The sequence below is a fragment of the Tamandua tetradactyla genome, chromosome 5 (genome assembly GCF_023851605.1).
Source record: "Tamandua tetradactyla isolate mTamTet1 chromosome 5, mTamTet1.pri, whole genome shotgun sequence".
NCBI classification, from domain to species: domain Eukaryota; kingdom Metazoa; phylum Chordata; class Mammalia; order Pilosa; family Myrmecophagidae; genus Tamandua; species Tamandua tetradactyla.
The window spans coordinates 69,212,039-69,226,050 of NC_135331.1; the positions used below are offsets into that span (position 1 = coordinate 69,212,039).

General features: G+C 40.0%; 1 protein-coding gene across 9 annotated transcripts in view; it reads right to left on the minus strand.

Annotated features, from left to right (window-relative positions):
* The window catches only part of PLD1 (phospholipase D1), a 231,700-nt gene that overhangs the window by 187,999 nt on the left and 29,689 nt on the right, over positions 1 to 14,012 (minus strand). For 2 of the 9 annotated variants that reach the window (XM_077161035.1, XM_077161037.1), the window contains exons 3-5: positions 7,843 to 7,966; positions 4,735 to 4,841; positions 3,762 to 3,803 (exon numbers count right to left, since the gene is read on the minus strand). The exons of 2 other annotated variants lie outside the window; for them this stretch is intronic. The gene's annotated coding sequence lies outside the window, so the exon portion shown is untranslated. Of the gene's footprint in view, positions 1 to 3,110; positions 3,685 to 3,761; positions 3,804 to 4,734; positions 4,842 to 7,842; positions 7,967 to 14,012 lie in introns of those variants that run through there. 5 more of the 9 variants (XM_077161038.1, XM_077161043.1, XM_077161041.1 and 2 more) reach the window with 5 other exon arrangements.

The window sequence follows — 14,012 nt, forward strand, 5'->3', positions numbered from 1 at the left end:
AGGAGACACGTGCCTTCCTGGTTGACAGTGGGTAAACAGAAACATCCTCTATTATGGAGAGCGGCATAGATGTCAGTATATACATGGTCGTTTCTCATCAATAATAAATATCGGCTTGTATTTTCCAAGAACATCAACTTCTCTTACAGGTTTATTTTCCGCCAACCGCAACACTCCTCTAAGACACAGCTCTTTCACTGCTGCTTAGTGCTCAAGAGACCACAGTTAGGAAATGCAATGAAATGATATGAATTATTATTCCTATTTCCACTACGACTAAGGCTTCTGCTATGACTTCAACCCCCACCACTTCCAGAAATGCCAATATCTCAAACTTAAATTGGGTTCTTCAGAACGAAACCGAAAACTGGGGAAGTTTGTGGTCAGATCAGCTGAGGCTGTAAAATCTCTCCCCAGCCTCTGAAATCCCTCGGGGAAATCAGTGTCTACTGTCATTTTGTCTTCAGGATGCGGGGGCATCACAGTCTCTTGTCCTCAGTTTCTGGTACCTTCCGTGAGCAGGGTGATGGGCAGGAAGCTGGGAGGGTAAGCATGGAAAAGACAGGGTGGCACCATGGCAAGGTCACCTAGAGCAGCTCCACCCCCCCAAACCCCCACCTCAAAGACGAAGTCTGCAGGCAGGAATGGCGCGTGATCGGGTTCGTGAGCAGAGAGCACCGACCACGCGAAATCGATCGAGGTTCGGCAGTCACAGCATCCAAGTCTTGTATCACAATTACTTCCAGTTATTCATTTCTTTCCTCGGATTCCTCACCATCGCATTCCGTTAGCCCTGTGTTGACGGTGTTGGCCAATCCATGTTGAAAAGGTTTGCCTAAGTGTTTATCTCCAACTTTGAGACTCATTTATTTTAAAGAAAATTGGGCTCACATGCTCCTGAGTTATCAGCTAGGTTCAGGTTGGATAACAATTAAACAGTTGAAGGCTCAACTTAAAGGTAAATGGTACGAAGTGAGAAGAACACCTGACTCTCTCTACTTGATTTTAGCCAAAAGGCAGAGGTGTGATAAAACTAAACCAGTCCGTCAAGATGAGAAAAAAACAGCAACGCATATTCCAAACCCACAGTCAGGAACAATCTAAGATTTGCTTAGATACTTTATCTCAAAACTACAGACTTTTAACACTCTTTGTACTATATGTTTTCTCCCCCACTCACCCAACCCTTCAGTTTGGGAGGAGACTTAACTGTGTGAATATTCACCGGGAAATCCTGAAAATCTGGCTTTTAGGGAGTTTCCTTTTACCCTATCCCTCGCCACACTGTTAATTTCCATTTTTAATCAGTGGGAATTTTACTTTGTTTTCACCATCAAACTTAATCCACCTATGTACTCTGTCCAAATCGTTCTTATGCAAGTTTTTTAAATGGGGCATTCTAGAAAAATGCCTGACTTTTCAGAAAGAAATTTAAAATGAAATTCTGGTTCATTGTAACTATAATAGGTAGGCTCAAGGGAAAACTGTGCACCAGAAAACATGAACAAGATGAAAAGGGCTGGCAGCACAGCAACTGAAATCTTCAATACACAAATGAGCTTTGTGTGAGCTTTTAAAAACTTTTATCCATACCCATTAAGCACAAACAAGTAATTAATGAGTAAAAATGTCTCAATATTTTTCTTTATAGTTATCAGGCAGCTACAGTCATGTTGATAAGTCTTCTAAAATTTAAGTTAACAGCACATTAATAATTAATAAGCATAATAGCACACTTATGCATATAGAAAGCAAATCATAGCCACGTTTGTTCTTTTTTTGGTGAAAGCTAAAATGACCTAATAGATTGCTGTTGAAGAAAATATCTCCAAAAGCAGGGACAATAACATATTTGTACAATTATGTTTTAGGGAAATAAAGTACAGTCAGTTTTATAATCCTGAAATGGCATGTGCTCATAACATTTACAACTCCGGTCTCAGCAGAGATAGAACTGGCATCCTTAAAGTTTAACAGATTCACCTCAAAGATTTTTTATTTTAAGTACCGATTTCTAGCTTCCCTTCTCCTTCAACATTTTTTTTTTCACAGAGAAAAACATGAAGGATCAGACAGACCCTTACCAATAAATTGTTTTTCCCAGTGGGAAGAAAAGAGGAGAATAAAATGACATTGACAGGAGCATGTTAGCATAGTTTTAAACACCAGTGCATTACCCAGAACTAAGCTACAATTGAAATAATATAAAAGTAAGAGAAGTTATATATTATTCAGAAAGTGTTGCAAACTTTAAAGCACCATCAAATTGAATTACTCTTATAAACCGTGTCGTGCCAGATTGCTTTATAAACAAATTAGCAAAGGTAAAATCACTCTCTAGATCTTTAAGTTAATGCAGTTAATACTAACTTGGCATTTAATTTTATTGAATTATCTTCATTTTATTACTATTAATAGCACTTTAATGTTTTACAAATTACACTCCACTTTGACAGTCATTATTTACTCCTTTTGGAATCTGGCATTTTGAGGAGCCATGTGAGAATAAAAATAATGACAATTGAGAGGTTCGGTTTGGTTTAATTCACCTGTACACACTGCCCATTAAGCAGGTATGATATGAGGCATTCTGGAAAATACTTGACTTTTCAGAGAGAAAATTAAAATGATAATTCTGGTTTATTGTGACTATAAAAAATAGGCCTAAGGGAAAACCGTACATCAGACAAGCATAGACAAGCGTGGTGAGAAAACAATTCTAGCTGGGCCCCAGCACCATGCTGCCTATTGTTCATAAAATAAAATAAAACCAACTGTGTTTAAAAAACCATAGTTCTTTCTAGAAGATTTAATGGAAGGCCACAAAGACCGTCAACTAAAAATGCTTACAAAAAAGTACAAACCTCTAGGCTGCAAAGCGAAAACATATCTGTCATTTCTTCTTGGTTTCCACTTGTATTTAATAATTTCAAGCAATGACTACATTATAGGAGAAGCATAAGCCCCCAAATCTCAATAGGATCAACTATCTCACATTATTTTCTCTTAAAAGGCAGCCCCAGAATAACCGCCTGTCATATTACTGCCCCATGAGCACAGAGACAAAATCCAACATATGCAGCAGAAAATTCAAAATGTTATTTACTAACCTGGTGCCCTTGTGAAAGAAGCCACTTCATACTGCTTTAAAGAAAGAATCCTTATTATGAAACTAATCTCCAAAGCAGCTGACAGCCGAGAGGGGGACTAATTTACTGCCCTGAGAATCCACATCAACTCTAAGTCCTGTTCTGAAGCCCAGTTCAGGCTGACTCCCTAAAGGCAACTTAAGCTGAACCAAGCCCACAGAGCACTTTAGCCTATAAGCTTTGCTAAGGAACTTGAAACCACTCCCCATATGTTAAGCAGACACTGGGCTGCCGTGAGAAATCAACCCATAGACAATGAATGACCTTAGTTTTGGACTTGCTGCCCAAAAAAACTCAGCACATGCTTAAACAAAGAAACTCTCGCTCCTTTCTCTTCCCTCAGACACTGTATTAAAGCGAATGATTCCTTTAATGAAGGGGTATGTGGTCTGCCCTACGTTTAGTTCCGTGAAAAAACGTTTATACTTTTGTCAGCGCTGGTGGTATCGGAGCACACACCACTGCAATTTCACATTGCATAAGAGGGACACAGATAAATTGTGTCTGAGACTCAAACTCACGTAGTATAGGGATTTTCAGATTTTTTATATATCATTATAAATCTTAAAACTTTACAGGGGTGCAAGAGTAGTTCAGTGATAGAATTCTCACCTGCCATGCGGGAACACCCGGGTTCGATTACTCGTCCGTGCACTTCCCCCAAAATAAAACAAACAAATAAAAATTCAACAAATGGTGCCACAATAATGGGATGCTTACATGGAAAAAGAATGAAATGTGGCCCCACCATACAACATACAAAAGAAAAATTTCATCAATCACTAAATTCCAAAAAAATTAATATAAATTAGGAGGAAAGTTTACCAAAGAACCTCTAAACTTCTCATTCTAACTGGGTTTTTGTAAATCTGAAAATCACCCATAATTCAGTTTCATCATCTATGTTCAGGATTCATTCATAAGATAAAAAAAAAAAGATTCAGTCACCTTTTAAAATGTAAACTGGGCATCACTCACTATGGTTTCAAAGTAAGAAATGTTTTTTTTCATTCTAGAAAAATCTAATCGATAATTACCTTAAAACAGTTAAATTTTAAAACAGAATGAATAACCTTCCAATATATTGCTTAAGAAAGGATAAGATTTCTAGCTCAGCTTTTTAACACAATGCCTTCACAGTATATACAATTTTCTTGTACGTTCGTAACTCCAAGAACAGTTTTAATTCTGAAGGCTTGCTTTCATGAGTTGTATTTAATTTAAATCAGACTTATTTTAACTTATTGATCAAGGATTCCTAACTTTAATTATTGTATCTGTTAAACCTGAAAGTTGGATCAAATATGCCAAGAACTTGACTCACTTGTTGCCAAATAAATTTACATGTATTTCTTTATGGTAAAGTTCACGTCATTCAAAGCCCATGAAACACAACCATTAGCATATTAGCTCAACAAGGTCAGGCCTGCAAAGCCAGGAGACCAATTCAGCTTGAACATTCACCCCACCTTCCCCTCCAGCCTCCCCGCCTTCCCCCAAGCTCAAAGGTTAAAAACCTTCCCACGAATTCACTTTAGAAGGAGGCAGGCAAGACAAATAACTTCAGTGGGAAAAGAAAACTTGCCTCAAAGCCAGAGGCTGATGCCTTAAAAGGAGTCAGGACCCCATCTGGTGGCAAAACCAAGAGAAGGCTGCAAAGTTGAATAAATCCCAGGGGAGATTATTACTTTGCTGTTGGAAGAAAAACAAAAAGGGAGTGAACGAGCATTATAAGAGCACATTGACGTCACATACAATGCGTGCTAAGAACCACTTTTTAAAAAACTTCCCACAAGAGTGGAAGATTTCCAAAGGATCTGAAAATGCTCCTGAAAAAAAAAAAGAAGGTAATTATATTCAAAACCAACTCTTTTATGGGGGATCTGGTTTGCAGACATATATGATGACATGCATTCCCAAAGAAATCCTCTGATAAATAATATCAATCTCATCTTTGCCCCGAGCGCTGCAGGAAAAATTCCTGTGAGGGCACTAGGATGTCTGAAATAGGAGACACATGGGGAAGTTCCCAGCTCAGTTAGCTTACTACCAGTGCCACTGGGTCTCCAACACTTTGCCAAATGTCTGTCTCCCCAGGATTTTCCCTGTCTTTCTCTCAGAGTTCCTTTTCTTCTCACATACATTGTTGCTGCTGAAATAAACATCTGATAGCAACCTCAAAGGAGATGAACAGCAGTTAAATACTGAGCCCCAAATTATACTACACTCTTTTAACAAAGCTTGAGCAAAAATAAAAGCATAGTAGGATGTGGCTTATAAGAGTTTAAGCCACACTAATGAAACTAAAACTAATAGTAAGTGCTAATATTTATGGAGCTCTTACTATGAGCCAGGCATGTTTCTGTTTACTTTTTTTAAAAAAATAGCTATATTGAGATATCTTTACACACATACAGTCCATTCAAAGTATACAATCAATGGCTCACAGTATCATCTCATAGTTATGTATTCATCACCATGATCATTTTTAGAACATTACATGACTCCAGAAAAAGAATTAAAAAGAAGAAATCCATACATCACATACCCTTTACCCCTCCCTCTCAATAACCACTAGTACTTCAATCTACTTAATTTTTTTATCCCTTATCCCTTCCCCATTATCTATTTATTTTTGTCCTTACTTTTTTTACTCATCTATCCACACTCAGGATAAAGGGAGTGTCAGTCAAAAGGTTTTCACAATCACATTGTCACGTTGTAAAATCTATATAGTTACACAATCATCTTCAAGAATCACACAGTTCTACTACTGGAACTACTGGAACACAGTTCAACAGTTTTAAGTACTTTCCTCTAGCTATTCCAGTACACCATAAACTAAAAATGGATGTCTGTATAATGCATAAGAATAACCTCCAGGATAACCTCTCAACTCTATTTGAAATCTCTCAGCCACTGAAACTTTATTTTGTCTCATTTCTCTCTTCTCCCTTTTGGTCAAGAAGGCTTTCTCAATCCCATGATGCTGAGTCCTGGCTCAACCCCAGGAGTCCTGTCCCACAGTGCCAGGGAGATTTGCACCCCCGGGGAGTCATGTCGCATGTAGAGGGGAGGGCAGTGAGATCACCTGCCAAGTTGGTTTAGAGAGACAGGCCACATCTGAGCAACAAAAGATTTTCTCCAGGGGTGACTCTTAGGCATAATTATAAGTAGACAACTTTCTAAAGTGCTTACACTGAGGATTAACTCATACTTTACAACTCTATTATTCTACCAGTTTCACAGATGAGAAAACTGAGGCAAGCACTTCCCAGATCACAAGCTAGTGGTGGAGCTGGGATGGGAGCCCAGGCAACTTGGTTCTAGCGTCCAAGCTTCTAACCACATACTTCAGTAAGCGTGCCTTCCACTACCTAAATATTCCTCCGTTCCCACCATGTAGGAAACCCCGCCAGACCCTGGTCAAATGTGGCCGGAGGATGGGCGGAATGGTGGACAAAACAACACGGTGGATGGTCCTTTATGAAAGCACAGGCTGGGAAATGCTTGCCAGAGAAGCAGCCACAGAACTGAGACCTGAAGGATGAGTGCAAGAATCAGTCATGGAAATGCGGAAGGAAAGGGCTTTCCAGGCACAGGACACTCAACCTGCCAAGGAAAAGGGGCGACAGGGTTTGGGCTACTGAAGAACAGGCAAGGACCTTTGTGAGGCTAAGGGGCCCCCAGAAGTCACTCTGGTGAGGCAGGTGGGATGCTGCATTGGAGGCAAAGAGGTGTCATAAATGGATTTTAAGCCAGAAAGTGATGCGATGGGCGTGTTGGAAAGAGAGGAAGGAGGCCTTGTAAGGTGAGCAGGAATTTAGAAGACATTCCAGGTAAAGTTTCGAGTTGATACGTCCATAAGCTTTATCAGGGAGGAGGGTGTTATAATTCTGGCAAGGAATATGGCAGCCGCAATGCTCACTAGCTCCCTTGCCCAAGTCAATTGGTGGTTGTAAAGCCACTCACAGAGCTGGGAACACAGGGGGGAGAGCAGGCTGATGGGAGAAGGGGAGGTGAGGTGGCCGAGATGCTAATGAGTTCCCTTCTGGAGGCTGAGTTTGAGGTCCTGGGGCTCTCCGGGGCAGATGCCCAGCAGGTCACAGATGATGCAGGAGCAGGTGTTGAGGTCGCGCAGATTTAGGAATCATCAGCACAGAAGGGATGGCAGCAGCTGGGGGGTGGGGCAGGGCACAACGAGACTGCCTCTGGAGAGTGCGCAGCAGAAAAAGAGAAGAGAAAGTTCTAAGGCAAGGGATTTCTGAAGGTCTCGGAATTCAGAGAGCTTACAGAACATGGATGGGAAAAGAAAATTCAACTTTATTTTATTCTAACCTCTAAATGAAATATAGTATTTCCTTCCATTATGAATGTAGGCAATGATGCACAATAAAATTAGCTGTACCTGTGAGAAGTCACTAATAGAAATCAAAGGTATCTTCATACCCCAAAACATTTATTGCAAACATCTCAAAGTATCATTTCCACTCATTACTTTAAAATGACAGTTTTTTTAGACCTGCCACCAGATCATGTCATGTAACATATTAATAAAGAAGGATGTGTTCCACTGTATCACATATTGATTTTTTACTATATATATATATTTTTTTTTTTTTTTGCATGGGCAGGCACCTGGAAACAAAACTTTTTACTATATTGTTAACTGTGTGTCAGTATAATTGCTTACCTTTGTAATCCTGTGGGTTTTTAAAATATTTTTATTGCAATATCTTCACACAATCCTATGTGTTTTACTTCTATGCATTTAAAAACCTTATCCATTCTCTTCACTAGACTGTCAAAAGGGGTTCCTGTGGCACAAAAATAGTAAAAAAAATCTCATTTAAGGGGTGTCACTTTAAAACAGCATTTGGAACAGCGGGACCCTAGGCATGAGGTGGACGAGAATACAAACCTAGGACACCCAACGTGTGCTTTTTCATCATTCCACACCCTCAAATCACCATCCTTTCATTTGCTTACTAAGTAGTTTCACATATACTGGGTTCATCAGCCCTCGACAACGATGCAGAGTGGGAAAAGGCAGGCAGCCAGACACAAGAGCACCCAGCCCAGCAGAAACCTGCAGCCTAGAGAGACCCCACTCCTTGCGACCCGAGCCCCGTGCCAGTCCCGCGGTGGCACGGTGGAAGCTGACACCGCGTCACCCGGCTCTCTCAGGCCATAGCTATGAGCACAGAAGAGTGTGTGAAGAGCCAGTTCTTTATATCCCAGTAGCTAGAACCTGATCAGGAGAGAGAGAGTACAGAACCAAAGTCAATGAGTGAATTGTGCTTCTCTTCAAGCTTCTATCTGCAGACAGCATTAACAATTAAATCCGAGGCTTTGCTCGAAGCTATTTTATTCAGTTATGACTGGAGATATCGAGCTGAACTACCAGACTTACACTAGCTCATCTGTTTAATTTTCCGCTGGCTATAACCAAAGCAGCATCTTTTACATAAGCAATTAGTTTTGAAATTAGACAGACAAGCTGAAACAATGTGCTCACTGTTCTCTCCTCCCCGCACCCAACAACTGGCATTCATTATTTAATCTGTGACACGTGTTGCCAGGGCTGCGTTAATGACAACGTCTCATTGTCTTCACATCCATCCCCTGTGGTGCAACAGCTCTCCCGACTCAGATTTATACTTTATTTTGTTTTGTTTTATTTTACTTCTCCTGCTTTTACAAGGTAATTTTCTTATTTACTGCAAGTTGCTTTGAGATCTATTCTAACCCTCGAAATGTAACAACATTTTGCAATTTGGTAATAACAGAAAATTTAGTTTTGTTATTGCAACTTGGCAATTTTGCAACTTGGTAATAACAGTAACAAAAAGGTGCCTGCCTGGCACCCTGTTAGGTTAGCCGACAAGTTTACAGAAAAACTGTATCATTTCAAGTGAATGTTATCTCAAGGTTGGTTAGATAACCTTTCCTGTTTAAACTGATCAGTTTCCGGGTTACCCTGGCCCCGTCCCATTTAATGCATGCTTTCCTTTGACACACAATGTGAACATAAGTTTATATGAGAAAAAAATTAAACTAGTCTGACCCAATAGGTTCTTCAGAAAAACAAGTCCAGTATTTCTTAATATGCAGGTTAAAATGTAAATTATGATGTTTATTGTCATTGCCAGCTTACAAATTAGGCTGTCCGTACATCCTCGCAGTAATGCTCCTTTGGTCAAGTTTTGGTCTCTTCTCCTTCCTCCTGGTCTAAAAACCTATCATTTTGGTGCCAAAACCAGGAACTGGGAATGGAGACGAAATCTCCACAAGTGGGGATGAAACCCACTTGCGTGACTTCAGCACCAACACCAGCGAATCATCTCAGGAACCATCCAAACGATGACAAATCGGGCTGTGGGCCACATGCTACTCCAGCACAAACACTACCAGCCACTGCCCTTCGATGACGCACAGGCACAGCTCTACACCCCTACCAGCTGGAAGCAGATGCTGAGGACAGGAAGTCACCCTTCAGCATCCCAAGAAAACTACAAGAAAAAGGATGGAATGTTAAGCAGAACCCCTTCCCCCATGATGTACCCAATCCCTACCAAACATTACAAGAAGCTTCCCCCACTCATGATTTCCAGGAAACCCACTGAGCCCACTGCAGCCCATGCCCTCTTGCCCTCTGGCAGCTGTAATCTTATAATAAGCTCACCTCACCCAGCATCCACCACCCAGCAGTTTGCAGCCCTGCATGACTTACAGCAGTGTTTAAATTTTAAACCTTGCCAATGAAAAACTGCCAACTCCCAACTTAGCCCCCTGCTTCCAAAACCGACCAAAGAACACCTGCCATCTTCCTGCTCCCAAGGTAGACAAAGAAAACCCACCATCTCCCTTTCCCTATTTCCCACCAACCATCCTACATAACCTGTACCCCTTCCCTTCACTGGGGCTGCTGACATCTTAGACTTCAGCCTGCATGCATTTAGCTTCACGATAAAGATCCTTGGATCAAAAAACAAATAAATATGTGTGTGTGTGTGTGTGTGTGTGTGTGTGTGTGTGTGTGTATAATGTTTACTGATTGGTCTTCAACTTCCAAAGTTCTTCATTCTTTTTTTTTTAATAAGGAGTAGTCATGAAAGTTGCCATTTGCCTTCTAGCACAGTCACCCGGAAACTAGAGTGGAAATTCTTGTGGGTAAAAAGAAAGTTCAAAATTGGTCCATTAGTCCCAGGGACAGTTGCTGGGCCCTCCTGCCGCTGCCTCTCCTGGACTTAGCATGCACCCGCCGTTGGTGAGGGAACGTGGGGAGAGACAGATCAGCACCAAGACCCGGCACTATTACCTTCTTGCCTAATTCCCCAGAAGCATGTCCTTCCTGGTTTCCCCGCCTAATTAAGGACAGGATGCCTGCTGCCTTGGTGGGTCCCTTAGCCTGAAGCCACTTACTTTAGTTCCTACTTTGTTCTCTTTGAGTTTCTCTCAAGATGCTTTCTCCCAAGACCTCTCCCTCCTGTATATTCTGTTCTTCACACTGCCTGATCCCTCCTCCCTCTCTTTGGGTGTGTGCCCCTGCCCCAGCTGGGACGCCCTTCCCCTCCCGCTCCAGTGAAGGCTTACAACACACCCCTACCCAAGCCTTCAAAGAGGCAGTCCGAACCCACAGCCTGCACAGAGCCTTCCCAAGCACTCTACTTCTAAAAGTCACTTTCACTTCTCAACACCTAGAGCAATCATCATCCGCACATTCATTAGACAACTGATTATGCCTTGTGACATTTCTTCTATTGTCATCTGGATTGGCTACTCGAATATTCTATGTTCAACTGTTCGTGTACTTATGTCTACTCTCTACAGCTAACATATCTATAACTATGGATCACAAGTTAACCTCTGAAATCAACCATTGTAAAAAGCATGTAATGGGAAAATTCTGTCTTATATAGCACTCCTGTATTTGTTTATTGCTTAAAAGAGATCTGAAATTTATATTCTTAATAATAATTACAATAATAACAGCTAATACCATTGCCATAATATCTCTTAAATGCAATGTTGTTGAGTAGTACTCACACGCCACACAATCCATCCAAAGTACATAATCTGTGGCACACAGTACCATCACAGAGTGGAGCATTCGTTACCACAATCAATTTGAGAACATTTTCATTACTCAAAAAAAAGAAAGAAGGGCGGGCCACGGTGGCTCAGCAGGTAAGAATGCTTGCCTGCCATGCCCGAGGACCCGGGTTCGATTCCCGGTGCCTGCCCATGTAAAAAAACAAAAACAAAAACAAAAAAAAGAAAGAAGATGAAAACCTAAAACATGCCCCTTAACCACCCCTATTACTGACCCCTAGCATTGCTGTGGCACCTTTGTTACTGGTGATGAAAGAATATTAAAATATTCCTGGTCCACAATTTGCCGTAGGTGCATTTTTCCCATATACTCTATCATTAACTCTTTGTAATAGTGACAAGCATTTGTTCTAGTTCATTCAAGAACTTTTTTATATTTGTGCTGTTAATCACAGTCATTGTCCACCTCAAGATTCACTGGGCTTTCCAGTCCCATGTTTTCACCTCTAGCTTTCCTTCTAGTGGCATACATGACTCTGAACTTCCCTTCAACCACATTCACAATGTTAATTGCACGCACAACAATGTGCTAAAATTTCCAAACATTTAAATTCAACCTAGTTTAAAATTCTGCACATATTAGGCATCTGCTCCTCATTCTCTAGCTTCATTCTATCTCCTGGTAACCTATATTCTAGATTTTATGTCTATGACTTTACATATTATAATTAGTTCATAGCTAACACAATATCTATATTTTTGGGTCTGTTAAACTCGACATAATGTCTGCAAGGTTCATCCATATTGTCACGTGCTTCAGAACTTTGTTCCTTCTTACTGCTAAACAATAAACCATCGTATATATATACCACATTTTATTTATCCATTCATTAGTTGATGGACCCTTCAGTTGTTCCATCACTGGGCAACTGTGAGTAATGCCGCTATGAAAATCAGTGTGCAAATATCTCTGTTCATATTCCTACTTCAGTTTTTCCAGCTATATACTGAGTAGTGGGATTGCTGGATTGTAAGGCAACTCCAAACTTAGCCTTCTGAGAAACATCCAAACCATCTTCCACAGAGGCTATACCATTTTACATTAACACCAGCAGTAAGTAAGTGTTTCTATTTCTCTACATCTTCTGCAACACATTTAGCTTCCTATTTGTTTAATAGTAGCCTTTCTAGGAGGTAAGAAATGATATCTCAATGTGGTTTTGATTTGCATTTCCCTAATAGCTAGTGATGTGCCTTTTAGCCATTTGTATTTCCTCTTTGGAAAAATGTCTATCATGTCTTTTGCCCATTTTTTACTGGGGTTGTTTGTCTTTTTATTGTCGAGTTGTAGGATTTCTTTATATAGTCTACATATCAAAACCTTATCAGATATGTGGTTTCCAAATATTTTCTCCCATTGAGTAAGCTTCTTTTTCACCCTTTTGACAAAGCCAAGTGAAACACAGACATATTCAATTTTTAAGAGGTTGCATTTATCTGTTTTTCCTTTCACTGCTTACACTTTGGGTATAAGGGCTTAAAAATTATCACCTATCACTGTATCTTGAAGATGCTTCATACATCTTCTTCTGGGAGTTTTATGGTACTGCCTCCTATATTTCATCCATTTTAAATTAATTTTTGCATAGGATGTGAGATAGGGGTCCTCTTTCATTATTTTGCATATAGATAACCTGCTCTCCCAGCACCATTTATTGAAAAAATTATTGTGCTAGGAGCCTTGTCAAAAATCAATTGACCATAGATCTGAGAGTCTATTTCTTAACTTTCAGTTTGATTTCCTTGAACAAATCTTTATGCCACTACCAGGCTGTTTTGACCACTGTGGCTTTAAAAAATGCTTTGAAGTCAGAAAGTGTGAGTCCTCCTACTTCATTCTTCTTTTTCAAGAAGTTTTTGGCTATTTGAGGCCCTTTACCCTGACAAATAAATTTGATAATTAGCTTTTCCATTTCTGCAAAGTAGGCGGTTGGAATTTTGATCGTTATTGCATTGAATCTGTAGATGGATTTGAGCAGAACTGACATTTAGCCTTCTAATACATGAACACAGAACGTCCTTCCATTTGTTTAGATCTTCTCTGATTTCTTTTAGCAGTGAAGAAAGGACCTTTGTACAGGTCCTCTATACCCTTGCTTACATTTATTCTTGGATATGTGATTATTTTAGTTGCTATTTTAAATGGAATTTTTTCTTGGATAGTTCATTACTAGTAAATTTTACATGCTGATCTTGTATCCCACCATTTTGCTGAATTTATTTATTTGTTCTGGTAGCTTTGTTGCATTTTTTCAAGGCTGTCTAATTATAGGATCATGTTGTCTACAAAAAGTAAAAGTTTCACGTCTTCCTTTCTGATTTGGATGCCTTTTTTTCTTCTTCTTGCCTAGCTGTGAGAATTTCCAGCATGATGTTGAACAATTGTGATGACAATGGGCATCTTGTCTCGTTCCCAGAATTAGAGGGAAAGCTTTGGTCTCTTACTGGTGAGCATGATGTCAGCTGTGGGTTTTTTCATTTACGTCCTTTATCATATTGAGGAAGTTTCCTTCGATTCTTACTTTTCGAAGTGTTGTTAATCAAGAAAGGATGCTGGATTTTGTCAAATACCTTTTCTGCATCAAGTGAGATGAACATGTGGTTTTTCCCTATTGATTTGTTAATATGTTCTATTACTGTAACTGATTTTCTTGGGTTTAACTACCCTTGCATAGATGGAATAAAACTCACTTGATGATGTATAATCCTTTTAATGTGCTGTTAGATTCTATTTGCAAGTATTTTGTT